We start from the raw sequence: 20,000 nt of genomic DNA on the forward strand, positions 1-20,000 counted from the left end.
ACGAAAAACACCTGGAATCCTTTCAAAATCTAATAATAATAATAATAATAATAATAATAATAATAATAATAATAATAATAATAATAATAATAATAATAATGAAAATAATAATAATAATAATAATAATCATTATTATTATTATTATTATCATTATTATTATTTCTTTTATTATCATTAGCTAAGCTATAACCCTAGTTTTTAAAGCAAGATACTATAGGCCAAAAGCCCAAATGCTCTAACAGGGGAAAATAGCCTAGTGATGGAAGGAAATAAGAAAATTGATAAACTATATGAGAAGTAATAAACAATCAAAATAAGATAAAGTAAGATAAACTAAAATTGAAATGAAATATATTCGGAGACTAAAAGAAAACTCACCTGAAAAAAAGTTTTCCTATGTTAGCAACTTCAGTAATTCTTGAATTTAAATAAAAAAAGAAAACTTTGAAGACAACCCTGTAAGAGGATGAATTTAAATGTCATATGCAATCTGGCATGAGAGGAGAGAAAATAGTTTTCTCTGAGATTGTGAAATATTTCATGAAATTAAAAAGATTTGGACTTCCACCGGAAATGAAAGTAATCTGTTTTCAACTTTTACCCAAAGAGAGAAAGGTGTTATTTTCGACAGGCTGTTATGAGTGAGAATCACACATTTTTAATATATATATATATATATATATATATATATATATATATATATATATATATATATATATATATATATGATCTTTACAGAAACCCATTTCTGAGTGGGGATACCTTAACATCGTGCAATGGTTTGCGAATTACCATGACCAGAAAAGCTTTATTAGTCATGGTCACCCATACTAGGTTGGTTTGCTGTGAGTAATCAGATTAAGATTTCCTACCATCACCAGTCTTTAGCTGGCCAGCGTGGTGGTGGAACTGACCAAACCCCTGCCATGACTAAAGACATGTCTGAGGCCTTTGCCTTGCAGTGGACTAGTCACTGTTGTATTTGTTATAGAAACTGGGTATCTTTTTTAGGTTCATAGTTTCCATAAGAGGATTTGTTATCTTTAAAATCCCAAATCAACAATTTCAAAACCTTCAAAAATCGATCACCAGAATCTCAAGTTCTAATATCAAGAAGTTTGTATGTAGGTCACATCTCTTTGCTGGTCAAAATACCTTAGAGCTAAGCCACACATTTACCTCAAGCCTAGATCAACACCTTCGTAATCAGAAACTTTTAGAAATTTTATTATTGAACATAGAACTGTCCGATTGTCTTGATGCCAGCAGATGAAAGCCTGATTTTGCCTAACACCATCTGTTGGCGACGCATCCAACTAAAACGGGTGAATGCATTGTCTACCAGCTTTCCGATCTTCACTATTATTCATTGTCTTTGAAACAATATTAGAAATATTGGTACTACGTCGAAGTGGAAGCTTAAAGTTCATAGCATCCCTTTTAAGGATTCTTTTTACTAAGCTTATTTATCACTTTATTGCTAAGTTGGTTATTCTTGATATTCATATCGTTATTTTTCTTTCAATCTTTATCTTTTCTGATGTATTCTCTCTCTCTCTCTCTCTCTCTCTCTCTCTCTCTCTCTCTCTCTCTCTCTCTCTCTCTCTTTAAGCATGTTTTTGTATCCACGTTATCACTCCTAAAGACAGGCTCTCATTGGTTGATCCCATCTCTCGTGGACCAATCACAGACCAGCATCCTGCAGCTCTTCATATTAAGGACCAGTAGATTTGTAGATATCTGCTTCTCTAATCAAAACTACTACTACTACTACTACTACTACTACTACTACTACTACTACTACTACTACTACTACTTGATATAAATGGAAAATTGATGATAATAATTGTAATATTAAGATGTTTTTAATAGAAGTCTAATGAACATTGAGGATAAGACAATTTTGAGCTTTAAATCAGTCGAACAAATTAACCCTGATTTGAGGCCGAGGTTTTTCCCATTTAATCTTTAAAACAATTTGCTTCTGATCACAACCAATTCCATAGAATTAAATATCGGAAATGTTTCACTTTATTAGATGGAAATTCGAACGAAGAGTCAATTGGTCTCTTGATTGCTAGATAGGGAGTTTTGATTGCTTTTATTATTTGGAAAATGAGATATATTGGATATTTAAAATGTGAAAATTGTGTAAAAGAGGACATTTTCATGGCATGAAAAAGATATAGAATAGTGGAGTGGTAACGATTTCGCCTAGTATTCTCATGGTAGCAGATCGATCCCAGCCTGGGACCGTGAGTTTAAATTGTTTACTGGAAGGATAATGATGTGGTTTGCCACCAAAGCGGGGCGGTTGGGCTTGCCTGGCTTACGTTCTGGTGAGCAAATATTCTGATGAAACTGGAACTGAAACCAGACACCTTTACCTTTTCCTTTATTTGTAATTTTTTAAGGTGAAAAGACATTACGAAAACATAATGTACAATAGATTTATATTTATATGGAAGGTAAAAATTTCACAATTTAGGTAAATCATATTCATAAAAAGAATGTTAATTAATGAATTTATGGATAGAAAAAAATAATTACTAATTTTCTAACAAAATAAGATATTATCTTAAGAACATGAAAGCCTTTTTTTGTACGAAAAAAAAAAATTGCTGTGGCATTTCATCATTACAAGCAAGGTAATACTTCACTATAGTTGCTGCACAGATTCCGGGCAAAATAAGCCCCACCCCCTGATGACGTCATAGCCATTCATGTTGTCTACCTCGTTAACAGCGGTCACAGCACATCTTCTTAAGGTGATTATAAGTTAGTATTATTTGAAATATGTAAGAGGATGTATTGTGACCGCTGCTGACGTGGGAGACAACGTGATTGGCTATGACGTCATCAGAGGGCGGGGCTTATTTCGCGAGGGATCTTTGCAGTGGCTATAACTAATCTCAAAATTAAGATCAGACTCTAATTGGTTAAGATGATTAATAACGGGAAAATGGTATCCGGAGTTGTGTAAAGGTTTTAAAGGTCGCTCATGAATGGCAGAGGCAAAGGACAGGAGCAATGCCTAGTAACTGACAATATCTCCATATGATCAACGTCCAAGGTCCTCTCCACCCAAGCTAGGATCAGGAAAGGCCAGGACATGGCTGCTGATAACTCAGTAAGGTAGTCTAATAGGTTTCTCCAAACCTCAACCCTATCACTACCTCACAAGGAGGATGAGGTTGCAGACGCTACCAGAAACTATCGATGGTCTCGAACGCCGGTCCAGCAGATCGCCAGAAAGGGCTGTTCTCAATAGGATCTTCTTGGACACTTAATATTTCAAGTTGATAATTAAAAAAAATAAATTTCCGAACAAATTTGTGATTTGTTCTAGATTTTCTTTGTTCACGTTTTGTCATTTCAATACTTTTGAAAACTTAAATGCTTAACTGTTAACAAGTAAATAACGAAATAAAGGGTGTCCTTTACAAGTTACCAAACTAAACGTCTACTTTAGATGACCTTATTAAAACTTGTACTAATCTAAAATAAATGACATAAACAGATAATATAAAGAGCTTAGATGGAAAAAATAATGTGGCACTGTTTAATAGATTAGAAAAAAGGTAAGTCACTCCAGTAAAAAAAAAAAAAATTGTAACCTCACTCTACAAAAAAAATCCATATTTGTTGGTCATTATTACACTGTAATTACTGTATGATTTTACTTGATATAAAATTTCCATTCTCATCACATGTTCTTCCATAGCTCCAAAATCAAAAAGAAAAATATCAACATGAAATTTCATGAAAAGTCATTTACAAGGATATTATACCTTATTTTGAAATTGGGGCCCTTACATTATCACTATCTTTAATCTTCAACAAATATTCTCTCTCTCTCTCTCTCTCTCTCTCTCTCTCTCTCTCTCTCTCTCTCTCTCTCTCTCTCTCTCTCTCTCTCTCTCTCTTTCCAGACGCTTGTCAAAGTTGCAAAAATTTTTAAGAAGGTAAGAAGATTCTAAGGGATTTTACCGATGCCAAAAACAAAAACAGCATGGTGATATTGTTGGAACATCTCGCATATTGACTTCGCAATCTTATAAGTCTTTGTAAAACCGTAATAAAAGCTCACATTTCAACAAAACATAACCAGCACGGTACAAGGGGTTACCTCAGCAATGGAATTGTGTACTGCAAGGATTTTGAAAATTTGCAATATACCGTCAGTGAAGAGTCTTAAGAGAACAGTTAAATCCGATTGCAATATTTTTCAGCAAAAGAATGAAACGGATTCTAAACATAAAAAAGCCTTTTTTATAGTTTGTTATTTCTTTCGATGAAAAAAAATCACATAAAATCTCTTAAGAAAAATTCTTTATGAAATATACCATTACGTTCAAGATGGTTATATTTTTCGTTAAGACAATTTGTTTGTTTATTTGTCTGCTACCTTGGTTTGCAGGATTTTGTCAAATATTTTTTATGAAGATTTTTTAAAACATTCATTGGTAGACCATCTGAAAAGGATTAACTTTGGGTGACCATTGATAATTCATCTATAATTTAGTTTTATAGAAACTACATTGAATCACCTAATAATACTGTGGTTCCCACACAAATATATATATATATATATATATATATATATATATATATATATATATATATATATATATATATATATATATATATATATATGTAGAAATCACGAAAGCTGACACGTAATGAATATAAAATGTATTATAGCCACGAAAGGAAAAATGAAAAAGACTTGATTGGAGTTAGTACTTTCATCCACTCAGGACATTATCAAACTCAGCAATGAGAATACATATACAAAGACATCGTATTTATACAGGAGAAGGGGATCCAACAGCTGTCAGTTTCTTAATAATTCTGGAGAAGTCAGATTTTAGATAAAAGGATAATACTGGATTAACGGAAAACAGACCTGGACTTAGATTCAAATTTCTACCTTGAGTACAGGAGATTAAAAATGATTCAACAATATTCCTTTGGAAATAGTCATTTACATGGATTACTTTTTCCGTCTTTGACCAACCAATTCTGTGACTTGACCCTAACCAGTGGGAGGCCAAGGCATTATTAAGAGAACCCCTGGAGACGGCCACCTGATGTTGTTTTAATCTGACTGGTATACTTTTTGATGTTTGGCCAACATAAAATAGGTTACACTCTGAACAAGGAATGCTATATATTACATTATTATCATTTCCAGAACTATTCTTAATTAACATGTTTTTCAAAGTACAATTATATTTAAACACTACAGCAATATCTAGTTTTTTCAAAAGGGGTATAACATCTAAAAAACAAACATGAAATGGCAAACAAAGCATATTATTAATTGTTTCCTTTCTCTCTAATTGGACACTATAAAATGTTTTCTTAGCCTTATTCATACATTTTTCTAAGAAATATTTAGGATAACAAAGATCTGTAGCAATTTTTTCTATTTTAGTGAACTCCTCCTCAATGTAATCTGGGCTACAAATTCTCAATGCCCTAAGGTACATGGAGGAAAAAACTGAATGCTTAATATTTTTAGAGTGACCGGAGTAAAAATGTACATATGAAAAATCATTCGCAGTAAATAAAAAAACCTAATAGTGTAGATATTGCCTCTGCCTTTGTAAAATTGGAAAAAACTAAGAAAATTCCCCAGTATAACATCGACATTGCTAAAGGGCTAATTTATTCGGTGATGGGATATGCAAACACCTGCAATTTCCCTAAACGGTTTTTAACAGCCTTAAAATCGTTGAAAAATGACTGTGAATTACATATTACAAAAGCAGACAAAGCTAATGTATTAGTTATTATGAACAAAACAACTTATTTAGAAAAGATGTATGTACTTTTATCTGATGTTTCTACTTACATAAAATTAAGAGTTAATCCCTTAGACGAGGTCATCAAAGATTTTGATAAAAACTTAAAATCTATCTTAAAACAAGAAAAATCCTTAATTTATGCCTTTATCTCTACTGGTCCGTCTTTGCCTTATTTATATGGTTTAATTAAAACCCATAAAACAGGATATCCAATCAGACCAATTATCAGTGCTACAGGTTCTATTAACTATAAATTATCCAAATATTTAGTCAAATTACTTTCCCCGATCTTAGGATCTATTTCAACCTCTCATATAAAAAATTCTGTTGATCTTTGCGAAAAATTACAAAAAGTTAACCTTACGTCTAGACATAGATTAGTAAGTTTTGATGTAACTTCATTGTTTACCAAAGTGCCGGTTGATGACTTATTGGATTTCCTGTCGGGTATTTTAGATGCTTATGATTTACCTTTATCAACCCCTACTATTATTGAGCTCATTTGTTTGTGCATTAAAAAGTGTAAATTTAGTTTTAATGGAGATTTCTATGAACAGGTTTTTGGTATGGCTATGGGTAATCCTTTGTCTCCACTTTTATCCAACATATATATGGAATTTTTTGAATCTAGATTAATCCCTTCAGTGTGGTCTTCCCAAATTGTGTGGTATCGATATGTTGATGATGTTCTAGGTATTTTAGAAGAAAATTTTAATCTTGAGGGCTTTGTTTCAATCATTAATTCATTAGTACCATCAATAAAATTCACTATAGAAAATGAAGAAAATAACCGTATCCCATTTTTAGACGTTTTAATAGTTAGAGAAACAGATACATTTAAGTTTTCCATATATAGAAAGCCTACAAATAATTTTTCATATGTACATTTTTACTCCGGTCACTCTAAAAATATTAAGCATTCAGTTTTTTCCTCCATGTACCTTAGGGCATTGAGAATTTGTAGCCCAGATTACATTGAGGAGGAGTTCACTAAAATAGAAAAAATTGCTACAGATCTTTGTTATCCTAAATATTTCTTAGAAAAATGTATGAATAAGGCTAAGAAAACATTTTATAGTGTCCAATTAGAGAGAAAGGAAACAATTAATAATATGCTTTGTTTGCCATTTCATGTTTGTTTTTTAGATGTTATACCCCTTTTGAAAAAACTAGATATTGCTGTAGTGTTTAAATATAATTGTACTTTGAAAAACATGTTAATTAAGAATAGTTCTGGAAATGATAATAATGTAATATATAGCATTCCTTGTTCAGAGTGTAACCTATTTTATGTTGGCCAAACATCAAAAAGTATACCAGTCAGATTAAAACAACATCAGGTGGCCATCTCCAGGGGTTCTCTTAATAATGCCTTGGCCTCCCACTGGTTAGGGTCAAGTCACAGAATTGGTTGGTCAAAGACGGAAAAAGTAATCCATGTAAATGACTATTTCCAAAGGAATATTGTTGAATCATTTTTAATCTCCTGTACTCAAGGTAGAAATTTGAATCTAAGTCCAGGTCTGTTTTCCGTTAATCCAGTATTATCCTTTTATCTAAAATCTGACTTCTCCAGAATTATTAAGAAACTGACAGCTGTTGGATCCCCTTCTCCTGTATAAATACGATGTCTTTGTATATGTATTCTCATTGCTGAGTTTGATAATGTCCTGAGTGGATGAAAGTACTAACTCCAATCAAGTCTTTTTCATTTTTCCTTTCGTGACTATAATTACATATATATATATATATATATATATATATATATATATATATATATATATATATATATATATATATATATATATATATATATGTGTGTGTGTGTGTGTATATATACATATATATATATATATATATATATATATATATATATATATATATATATGTATATATATATATATATATATATATATATATATGTATATATATATATATATATATATATATATATATATATATATATATATATATATATATATATATATATATATCCTACTCGAAAGATTCCGCTCAAATAGAAATTCTTATCTACACTTATCAATGTTATCCCTAGTTTATAGATATGTCTACGATTCCTGTTAAATCTATTATTCTGCGAAAGTTAGCAAGAAGAGGAACTTTTAGTACTTGTTGGAGAATTGGTAATGCTACTCCACTATGTAAATGAGTTTGCAGTAGTTCAATTCCAACTGATTACTGACCCATTTCCATAACTCCCTTATTTTCTATATTTTTTTAACGTTTTAAGCAAAGCGTCTAAATAGGTTTGCTGAAGGTAATCATCTGTTCCCTAGTTTTCAATTTGACTTTCGAAAAAGCCTTGGAGCATGTGATGTCCTTCTTACAATCTCCAATGTTGTACAGAAATCCCTTGATTGTGGTCAGGAAGTTTGTAAGATTGGACTTAATTTTAGTGCTGACTTTGACCTGTTAATCATTAGACTCCTGTTTTCAAACTCAAACTGTTGGGAATGGGTGAGTGTTTTCTTAGCTTTATTATTGAATTTCTAAGTAATAGGTCGCAAAGAGTTGTTGATGGGTACTAGAGTGAATATAAGAATGTGATATCTGGTTTTCCTCAGGGTAGTATTCTTGGCCCATTACTTTTCATACTATATAAACATAACATGTGGTTTCGCCTTGAAAATAAACTCGTTGCATATGCAGATGATGCTACTCTCTTGGCAGTAATTCCATCTCCTGGATGTAGATCTGGGGTTGCTGAATCCCTTAATCAAGATCTAGCTAAAATTAGTGCATGGTGCAAATTATGGGGTATGAAATTGAATCCTAACAAAATTCAAAGTATGATTGTAAGTAGGTCGAGGACCTACAACATCTGGACCTCAGCATGGATAATGTTTCTTTAACTTTTTATGACTTTTAAAATTTTAGTTGTGATTCTCGATAATAAATTTACTTTTGAGAAGCACATATGATCTGTGTCTTCTTCAATTGCACAAAAAATTGGCCTATTGAGAAAACCTTTTTAATATTGTTGGTGATCAATCTATTCCGAAGAAGTAATTTTATTCGTTCATTCTACCTTGTTTCCAATATTGTTTTCCTGTCCGGTCTTTAGCTGCTGACTCTCATCTTAATTTGTTGGGCAGGAACTTACAGTCTATTGAATCCCTTGTTCCTGTTCTAGATATTACTCTCTGGCACTATCGTTCACTTAGTTCGTTATGCATGTTGTAAGATTTTTCATAATTGTGATCTTCCTTTACATTCAGATCTTCCAGCACAGAACCACCCTGTTCGTGATACCAGGTATGCAGTTAATTTTGAAAGTCAGGTCTTCTCTATCATAAGGCTCAATACAACACAGTATTCTAGAAGCTTTATTCGAGCTATAACCAAGTTGTGAAATGATCTTCATAATTGGGTAGTTGAAGCAGTAAAACTTCAAAAGTTCAAAGTTGCAACAAATGTTTTTATGTTGAGCAGGCTAAAATAAGTCTCTTTTTATAGTCTATATATGAAATATCTATTTTAAAGTTGTTATTTGCTATTGTTCTTATTTTATTTTATTTTAATTATTTATTACTTTTTTAATAGTTTATTTATTTCCATATTTCCTGTTTTCAATAGCTAATTTTTCCCTGTTGGAACCCTTGGGCTTATAACATCCTGCTTTTATATTTAGGGTTTTAGCTTAGCTAATAATAATAATAATAATAATAATAATAATAATAATAATAATAATAATAATAATAATAATAATAATAATAATAATAATAATAATAATAATAATAATAATAATAATAATAATAATAATGATTTATCGACAATCATCTACTTTATCCCTTGTTTACAGATGTGTACAATTCATTTCCTGACTTATTCACCACCCCCCCAATGAAACTTTTCATAATCGTAACATTTCGCAACTTTTCGTAACATTTCGCCTTTTCTAGTTCCCGTTTTGCTAACTCTGACGACATGCAAGAATATCATCATCATTGGTAACTGTTAGATTTACACTGACATTATCATTAAATCAGTGACTCTTCAGCTAATATTTCACCATATTCGCATCATTATTCTGATTTCAAAAGTTGTAACAGTAATAACACCTTATATGAATTCTTCGCGAAATGGTTTTCTCAATTTTCTTAATAACTTTATAAAAGGATATTATTTCTTATTGTGAGAGATTATCTTCGTCCTTTGTCCATATAATAAAAGCTGTTCTACGAACCTTTCTATTTAAAAAGAGATTTCTTTTTTATCCTTACCATCAATGACGCAGGAAAATGAATTATGTTTTTGATCTATTGTGAAGACACTTCATAAAGACGCAATACTCTTTATCGCTTTTACCGGAGCCACGTCACGCAAAGAGTATACAATACAATATAATATTTCCTTTTGATCTAATAAATCCAAAGGGAATCTTTCAAGGAAATACCAGGATATGTATATCAGGAGAATTATAGAAAGGATTCTTTCAAAGCAACATCTTATTTCGGGGTCATTGTAACTGCAGATATTCATTGGGAGGATTCTGGAGCTCCTTTGGATTGGATCATCTGGCTTTATGGAAGAAAAGAATTCCTAGAAAAAGTTCTGGAATGTAAATGATGTCTGGAAAAGAACCAACAATATTGAAGAGGAATTCTTCTGTTTTTATTTGATCTTATTTCATTCAATTTCATCCAAATACCTTTGGGTCTCCATTCAGTACTAGAATCTTCCATTATTGACTTTTAGGCTGCGAGGAGAGAGAGAGAGAGAGAGAGAGAGAGAGAGAGAGAGAGAGAGAGAGAGAGAGAGAGAGAGAGAGAGAGAGAGAGAGAGAGAGGATTTTTTTATGTAGCCTGTTTAGTTTTTCATCTTATTATTCTTCTTCTTTTTTTTTTTCTTCTTCTTCTTCTTCTTCTTCTTCTTCTTCTTCTTCTTCTTCTTCTTCTTCTTCTTCTTCTTCTTCTTCTTCTTCTTCTTCTTCTTCTTATTATTATTATTATTATTATTATTATTATCATTATTACTATTATTAATACTAGCTAAGCTACATCGCTAGTCGGAAAAGCAGGATGTTATAAACACAAATGCTCCAACAGGGAAAAAACCTCCGTGAAGGAAGGAAATAAGGATATAGATAAACTACAGGAAAAGTTATGAACAATCAAAATAAAATATTTCAAGAACAGTAACAACATTAAAACAGATCTTTCATATATAAACTATTATTACTTCAAAAACAGAGTAAGAAGAATAAGATTGAATAGTGTATTGGTAGAAGGTTAACATGCAAAGTAATTTCTTCCTCCATCAACTAACTTTGCTTTTCCTATGTCCTTCACATTTAACAGAACTTCATCTATAAAACACAGAGTTGTTATATCATCAGCCGCCACTAGTCCACTGCGGAATAAAGGCCTCAGGTATGTCATTCACTTACTGACTGTTTATGGTCTTTCTGTGCCATTACACGCCCGCAAACCTCTTAGTTCGTCATTCTATCGTCTTCTCTTGCTTTCCCTACTTCTTTTATAATCTATAGGAACCCATTCTGTTATTCATAATGTTCAACTATTGCCTGTCACTTCCATTATACGTCCTGCCCTCGTCCATTTCTTTATCCTACTTTAATTTGCGCTTGTTCTTTCTCTTAGTGTTATTTACATATTATATATATATATATATATATATATATATATATATATATATATATATATATAAATATATATATATATATATATATATATATATAAATATATAAATATATATATATATATATATATATATATATATATATATATATATATATATATATATATTTATATATATATATATATATATGTGTGTGTATATATATATATATATATATATATATATATATATATATATATATATATATACATATATATATATATATATATATATATATATATATATATATATATATATATATATATATATATATATATATACAGTATATATTGCTGTCACGTTGAACGGCAATCACCCAGATACAAACAATTTCCCACAAATTGCCCAAACTAGAGTGTCGTAATTAAGAAAGAGGAAAGAGGGAGGGAGGGGAACGGTTGAATCTGTGTATGTGCATATCTATGAATATTTAGCTGCCACTGTTGACAGATTGAGTCCACTAGTATATATATATATATATATATATATATATATATATATATATATATATATATATATATATGTATATATATATATATATATATATATATATATATATATATATATATATATGTATATATATATACATATATATATATATATATATATATATATATATATATATATATATATATGTATATATATATACATATATATATATATATATATATATATATATATATATATATATATATATATATATATATATAAAAACGGTCAGTCTCTTTGGAATTGTCATGCAAGGGCATTGTCGTTACTCCTTGTCTTCGCCATTCATGAGAGACGTTCAAACCTTAAAACACCCAGAATCGACTACAAAGCTGACTCGGTCATGCTGCCAACATGTTCGTACGGATGTTTAACATTGATTTCGTTTATTATCACTTCTTATTAATCTTTTTCGTCAATTGGATAGTATTTTGATATAATTTAAACATATTCAAAATAGCAATTATTGACACAGATAAATAGGGATGATTATGCTTTTATGTTTATGAATGTGGAGAATTTTTTAATAGTTGTGTTCTGAGTGGGAACTTAGTCCGGGAAAGTCTCCTTATAACAGTTACATAAAGTTCAACAGGGGAGGATATGAGCACTTACTCTCGGGGCACAAACAGCTAATACTTTACTGTCACAATTCACTAACCATCACTCTCAAATACAAAAGGGAAATTTACTGTCCAGAGGCCGGAGTACTCTACACGTAGAAATATCAATAATTTATGGCCTACTCTAGCTTTGTCAGGTCTATAGTCATCTCATTCTCAGGCTCTGTTCCGGCTCCGTCCCAGCTACCCCAATGAAATGCTGGACAGGTATTTTACGTTAATGTAATCAGACAAAATCCAAAATGGGAGCAGTGATGTAAAGTAGTTTAAAAGTTTAAAGATAAGGATCTTTACCTTCGAAGCAAATATATTAATGCAAAGTACCTCGCTGTTACCACCTATAGACTTACTCTTCAAATATTCCCAGTTTAAACATTAAATAAATGAGGGAGCAAAATTACTAAGGAGGTTTAATTAACCTAATATTGATTTATTTCACAAATTTACATAAAAACAAAACGGACATCTTAACAACACAAAAATATCATAAAAGAAATGCAAATTGAAAGCAATTCAAAATGATGGAAATTAGTTAGTTAGACACGTGGTCTGCAATAATAAAAGATCGAAATGGGGTCGGACACGTGGCCCATGTGACCCAGAGACTGTGTTAGTCTCAAAAGGCAAAAATTGTATAGAAAAAATATATATACACACAATCCCACCGCACACAGTCCGAATAGTGTAATTAGCCAGGTTCCCTATCAAGTTAAAATTAGTCTAAGCTAAGAAAAAATGGGGGAAAACTAAATGGCCATTGTTGTAGTACCTGCACTCCTTTAAGATTAGTCCTATGCCCGTCTGTTGACCTGGTTGTCGCACTAATTGGTACGTTGTACTATTGCCTGGCTCACCACAAAAATTATCACTGTGGCTGCAACTAGGTACACCAGGGTCCTCTTCTTCTCAATCTCTCCGACCGGCAGCAATGTTTTGCGAATCAAGCTTTGGGAGAGAGAGAGGGGGGGGGGGGTGAGTCAGAAGTGCACGGATTAACTACTGGCCGGGCCGGTCAGTCTGTCACGACAGCTTCTTGAAGAATGGCGGTCGACCCTGAGGTCGAGGAGATCACCTGGCTTCACCTTTCCAGACAGGTGAGGAGCTTGATGCGCACGGTAATCCATTGGGGGTGCCATATCGGGATTTAAGGACAGGGCAATATATTGTTGCAAGGAGTGCAGAGGAGGCAGGATTTTGTACTAAATACTCAGATAAATCTTGCTGCTCTGAGGGAGGTTATATATACAGCAATCCTACCTATTCTGGCTTGCTAAAAATCAATATTTAAAATAATTAATTAGCAATGGACTGGTGCGATGGGCATACATCTTAGAATTAACAAACCTTAATTGGTATTGAGAAATATAAGATGCATTAATTCAGCAGTATTGGAATTTATATAAAAAATGCAGTTTAGGAATTTAATCTCGACCCATGTAGTTTAAGGAAAGAACCAACATACGCCGTGGTTACACTAAGGCCCTCTAATGTGCGTATCTACGCTGTGACGTCACGAGCATGGCGTGCGCCACTGTCAACAAGTTTAAGTTTAGATTAGTCCTCCCTATGTTCCGTTAAAGAAAACTAGATGTAGGAGAGAATGTTTAAGGGGTAGCTATAGTATTAGTAGAAGAGAGCTAAAAATACGATTAAAAGAAGAAGAGTGAAGAAAATTCTTCACAATGAACTATAAACGTCGGCTAACAGTGTCGAGGTAAACAAACCTCGGAAAGTGTTGCCAATAGCGCCCATTAAAATTTAGCTTAGTTATCGCTATCATTCTAAGATTTTAATAAGTTATTGGAATTATTACTATTTTACTTCTTTTAACATACTTATTAAAATACTTTTGATACTAGAAATAGTTGAAATATGACGAAAAGAAAAAACAGTAATCGGTTGTTGTTGGTAGGATTTGGGAGTAGGTAATATCACAGGCTATCGTCAGTCTTTTGCTGTTGTTTAGGAGTCAAACTTTTGTAAGCAGGTTAAGACATACTCGGGGACAGTTGATTCCTTTAATGTACAAGAGTTGATTACAGATCAAGGGATGAGCGGGAACTGACTTGTGTCTTTTCCTGAACCCCGTGCAAAGAGATACACATAACAGGGAAAACATATCGTACATCAAATTGAACATTCCTACACCTCCCCTTTAAGATCAAAGCTCCCCATTCAAAGCAAACATAGTATATTTAAAACATAAGTATAGATTTCTCCTTTTAGTTGCAAAAATAATAAAACTGGTAAAGGTGGTAACATGTGAAGCAAAAGGAATTCAGCTATAATAAAGATAGTCCTTCGGACACAGCGCTGGAACATACATGAATGGTAAACATGACAAGAGGAACACTTATTAAACCCAAATAATCAGGATTAAAGTATATGCACAAAACTTGACATAATTAGGGGATATTTATTAAACACAACTAAAATGAATTACTCTGTAATATAATCATCGTGCCATTGCGGAGGACGACGTACCCAAGTGCTACTTCTCTCCTGGGTGGGTACTGGGCCAGCCTCCCCCGAGGCGGTGGGAGTTGGTTCTCCCTCAGGTGGTGTAGGTGGCAGGGATCTCAAATGCTTGCGATTTCTTGTTGAAATTCTTCCGCTCCCATCTAACCTTATGCGATATCGGCGGTAGCTATTCTTTTCAATAACCACCCCGCTTCTATTCCAGGCTCGTGTAGTCACATCCTGGATAGCTACCCTCTCACCTATTTGTAGGGGGGAAAGATCCTTGGCTTTCTCGTTATACTTGGATGATATTCGTTGCTCAACAACGCTTCTTTCCCTCTCTCTTGCGGACAAGGTTTCTGACCAATGCTCGGTGACGAAATGATAACTTTTTAACATTGGCACCGAATCTCGAAGTTGGCGACCCATGGCCAGCTGTGCAGGAGACTTATCTTTACCACGTAATGGTGTATTTCTATACTGCAATATCGCCTGAGCTACCTTGTCATTGTCTAGCTCTCCATCAGGTAGAGTATTGCCCATTAATGTTCGTTTGGCGGTGCGCACAGCAGCTTCTGCCCGCCCGTTGGACTGGGGGTAGTGAGCAGACGACACTCTCATAGATACTCCCCACTTACCGAAGAAATGTCTCATTTCCATGCTCGTTAGATTCGTGCCCTCGTCCACTGATATTTCTTCAGGTGCTCCCCACTGCATAAAATATCTTCTAAAAGCTGGGATCAATCTCGCGGATGTAGTTCCGTTAGCGAAGAAATAAATTTCCATCCATCCAGTCAGTCGATCGGCGTAGACCATATACTGCCTCCCTGCTACTTGAAATGAATCTGCAACAGTTCTCTGAAATGGATATTCGGGAGGGGGAGTGTATATAATACTTTCCCTTTGTTGCGAAGGTGCCGCAACGTTGCAATCATGACACTGTGCCCTATAATTTGCCAAGTCACCCTCAATCCCAGGCCAATAAACCGCCTGTCGTGCTCTTCTGATCATGGAGTCAGTTGATTGATGACCTGAATGTAAATTGGTTGCAATGCGTAAACGTAGTACCTCCGGAACTACCAGACGAACATGCCCCTCGTCATATGCATATGTGACTAATCCTTCAATGACACTCAGTCTATCACGTACATTGAAAAAAGGTTTTAGGCAGGGCTCCACTTGAGACCTTGATGACGGCCAACCCCCTTCGCTGACACGTCGCTGCAATAGTAAATAATCAGGATCCTTCTCTGCTTCCCCCCTCATGGTAGCCCAGTCCATAGTAATGACGTCATCCGCCAGCGATGACGTCATGGAGACAATACAAACTTCGTTCATAAGTTCCTCCTCTTCTTCGTCTTTGACGGTAGTTTCACTGCGAATCACTGGGTATCTTGATAACGTATCGGCTGCCGAATTCTTCTTCCCCGGCAAATATCTTATGGTAAAACTATATTGCATAGTTTTCTCCTTCAACCTTAGTAGTCTCGGGTTTGCAATGTCTTTTAGGCTCCTATCCCCAAAGAGTTTTACCAAAGGTCTATGGTCCGTGATTAAAATGAAATTCGGGCATCCCAGTAAAAACAATCTCGATTTCCTAAGGCACCATACTACTGCAGCCGCTTCCCCCTCAATGTCGGCATAGCCGGCCTCCGCCTCCGTCAGGTGCCTGCTGCCACATAATGCCAGTTTCCATCCCCCCTTACAACAAAAAGGGGCATTGAGATCCTCGCAATTGCAATATTGTTGCAATATAACAAATCCCATTCCTTCTCTGCACCAATCGGTAACAACAGCAGTGTGCCTTGTCTTATCATAATATGTCAGTCCATCGCCCAACATCTTGCAAATGCTGTCCCGGGCTGCAACAAAACTGTTTAGAAGGCGTTGGTCCCAATAAACTTTCCGATGGGGGGATTTCTTGAGAAGATCCCTGAATGGTTCCATTACTGGTGCTACAGCCACGAAAGGTGCAATTTGGTTCACAAGTCCAAACCAAGATCTTATATCCGTGATAGTTGGGCTTACAGGCATGGAGAAGTTCTTAATGGCACTCATACGCTCATTAGAAGGCCTATAATTATCCCAATCAAGTTCGTACCCCACAAACTCTACCTGTCTTTGACAAAATCTGAATTTATCCGGATTCAGCGTAATACCATTATCTCCACATAATTGCTAAAAATCACAAGTACGCCAAAAGGCTCCCTCAACACTGTCGTCATATAATAACACATCATCTATGCACTTGTACTTTCTGTGTACATCAATAATGACGTCATAGAACCTTTTCGTGTATGCATCGGGGGCCGCGCAATGACCCATAGGTGTTCGACAATACTGGTATCTCCCCCATGGTGTAATAAATGTTGTCAACTGTCGGCTCTCCTCATCTAATGGTACCTGGTGGAATCCGGCATAGGCATCAACTACAGTCTTATATGTACGAAGTGGCACACCCGAGACCATGTCAAAAGGAGCACATGTGTGATGCGTTTCTCGTTTGCAATTCTTATTAAGCTCTTGATAGTCCACAGTCCTCCGTGATTTACTATTTTTCTTTGCTACTACTACCATCCTCGCACACCAGTCCGTAGCTGTACCAGCAGGGACCTACCTAATTACTCCTAATTTGACATCTTCGTCGAGCTGAGCCTTAACATCGGCCTCCCAATGCTTAGGGACTGGTATTGGTGTATGACACGCATAGGGGATGGCACCTTCCCTCAGGTGAATGCGGTGAGGGGCTCCTTTCATCATCGGCAGAGGGTTTCTTTAAACGTTGAACGTAGTCTTCGCAAAACGTTGCAGTAGCCAGTCCCTCAGCCTAGGGACATTCTCCTCCGTGGCAGCGTATGGCATCTCACGCTGACGACCACCACCCCCTACCCGTGTGCGAACGTTTTCTTCAGGCGTTTGGCGGGGGTTAGTCGACGCAGAGGGTTTCCGAGTGACGTCATTCACGGTAGCGACAGTATGATTGGGAAACTTTGTATGCACTAGACCTAGTGATTTACACACTCCTAAAGACATATAAAAACGGGTAGCACCCTGCACAACGATAACACTAGGGCTCACTGATTTATCACCCAATTGTATTAGCATATCAACAGACCCATATATTCTCAATGACTTCTCCCCAGCGTGATTTACAATGACATTACACCGAGAGAGATTAGGTACCTTCAAACCCAATTTTGGTAACAAATCTACCCCTACTATACACACTTCTGCCCCTGTGTCTGGAACAGCCTCAACAACGACACACTCACATGAGAACTCATGCTTAACCTTTATTTTCACCGTAGGCAGTTTCCCCACTGCCGCACATAGGCCTACCTGGCGATTGTCCGCAGGTGGATAGGCAACAGTGCATGACGTAACAGACGCGTCCACGATAGGCGCCGTTTTGGCAGGCTGTTGCCCCCCTTGACGACAGAATTTAGCAAAGTGCCCCACAATACCACACTGAAAACAGTTAACATTATCAGCAGGACATTTTCCCTGCCAATGAGAACGACCACCACACTTTCTACACCTAGTATCTGACTTACTGCTACCAGTAGGTTTCGAGCTACTACGGCCACGGCCGTGTCCCTTGTCACTATTATTAGACCTATAGCTAGCAATAATTTTACTTTCACCTTCTAACCCACTTTCAACTAGGCCTAAGCCTATCTCATCCCCTTTTACCAAACTAGCTACGTTTGCCCTTCCACGAGCGCTAATACTATCCTTTTCTGCGGATTCATAAATTTCACATTTACGTAACAATTTCTGCACAGTATTGAAAACCTCATGATCCTGTAGGATCTCTTGTTTAAGTCCCACATTGCTTAAACCACTTGTTATCCACTGAACTAACACAAAATCATTCAGATCAGCTCGACAATGGGGACACTTAAACCCACAATCTAAGGCCAATTGTTGGCACCTATGCACAAAAGATTTCGCGGTTTCTTGATCGCCTTGTTGAGCTGAGAAAACCTTGTCCCATGCCACTGCCTTATTCACAGACTTCGTCGTGATCTCCTCCAGTCTGTCAAATGCCTCAGAGGCCGTTAATGAGTTCCACTGAACCTCTGAGTGCGTTGCATCTATAGCCATCCTTAACTTCTCATCGCAGTTTAACCGGATACTGATAAGTGCATTCTCTCCTCAGACGTTTCCTAAGGCCAGCCAATCACTCATAGAGCGACACCATTCTCGAAAACTGCTTTGTGTCATCTCATAGCTACACTTCACAGGGCACATCGCCCTAACACCTGCCGAGGCTGAACCATGTGGTCTTCCTTGTGCCATGAGGCCAACCAAAGCCTGTAACAAGTCCTGTCCCTCGTGGCGCCGGCGTGCCGGTGTTGCATTCCTGCTTGCAGTGCCCCTGGGGGAACGTCTTGCTGTGCCCCTGGGTGTGTTGTGATGGCCTCGTCTCAGCATCTTGTAGGTCCTGCTTTGGAACGAGATTCACTGCGCCATGTAAGCAGGTTAAGACATACTCGGGGACAGTTGATTCCTTTAATGTACAAGAGTTGATTACAGATCAAGGGATGAGCGGGAACTGACTTGTGTCTTTTCCTGAACCCCGTGCAAAGAGATACACATAACAGGGAAAACATATCGTACATCAAATTGAACATTCCTACAGTTTTGCACCGTTTTTATTTAGTCTTCTGCCTTTAATTCTGTTGATATGGTATCAATTAATGATTCCAGTGTGTGTGTGTGTGTGTTGATTGATACCCCTCTGGTGGTTCTGTATAGTTTAAAGCTAAATTGCAGGAGTATCAAGTTGGCAAAGTAAGTTTGAGCAGTGAGTGAACGTTTTGATTTTTCTTTCAATAATAGTGATGAAGATCCTGTCGCAACAGTATAAAGTGATACTGAGGATGATTGTTGGATCTAAATGAATTACTTTTAGCTCACCCATTGTTCGACACTGCATGGCTGAACGTGA

This window comes from Palaemon carinicauda, chromosome 32 (assembly GCF_036898095.1).
Source record: "Palaemon carinicauda isolate YSFRI2023 chromosome 32, ASM3689809v2, whole genome shotgun sequence".
Classification (NCBI taxonomy): Eukaryota; Metazoa; Arthropoda; class Malacostraca; order Decapoda; family Palaemonidae; genus Palaemon; species Palaemon carinicauda.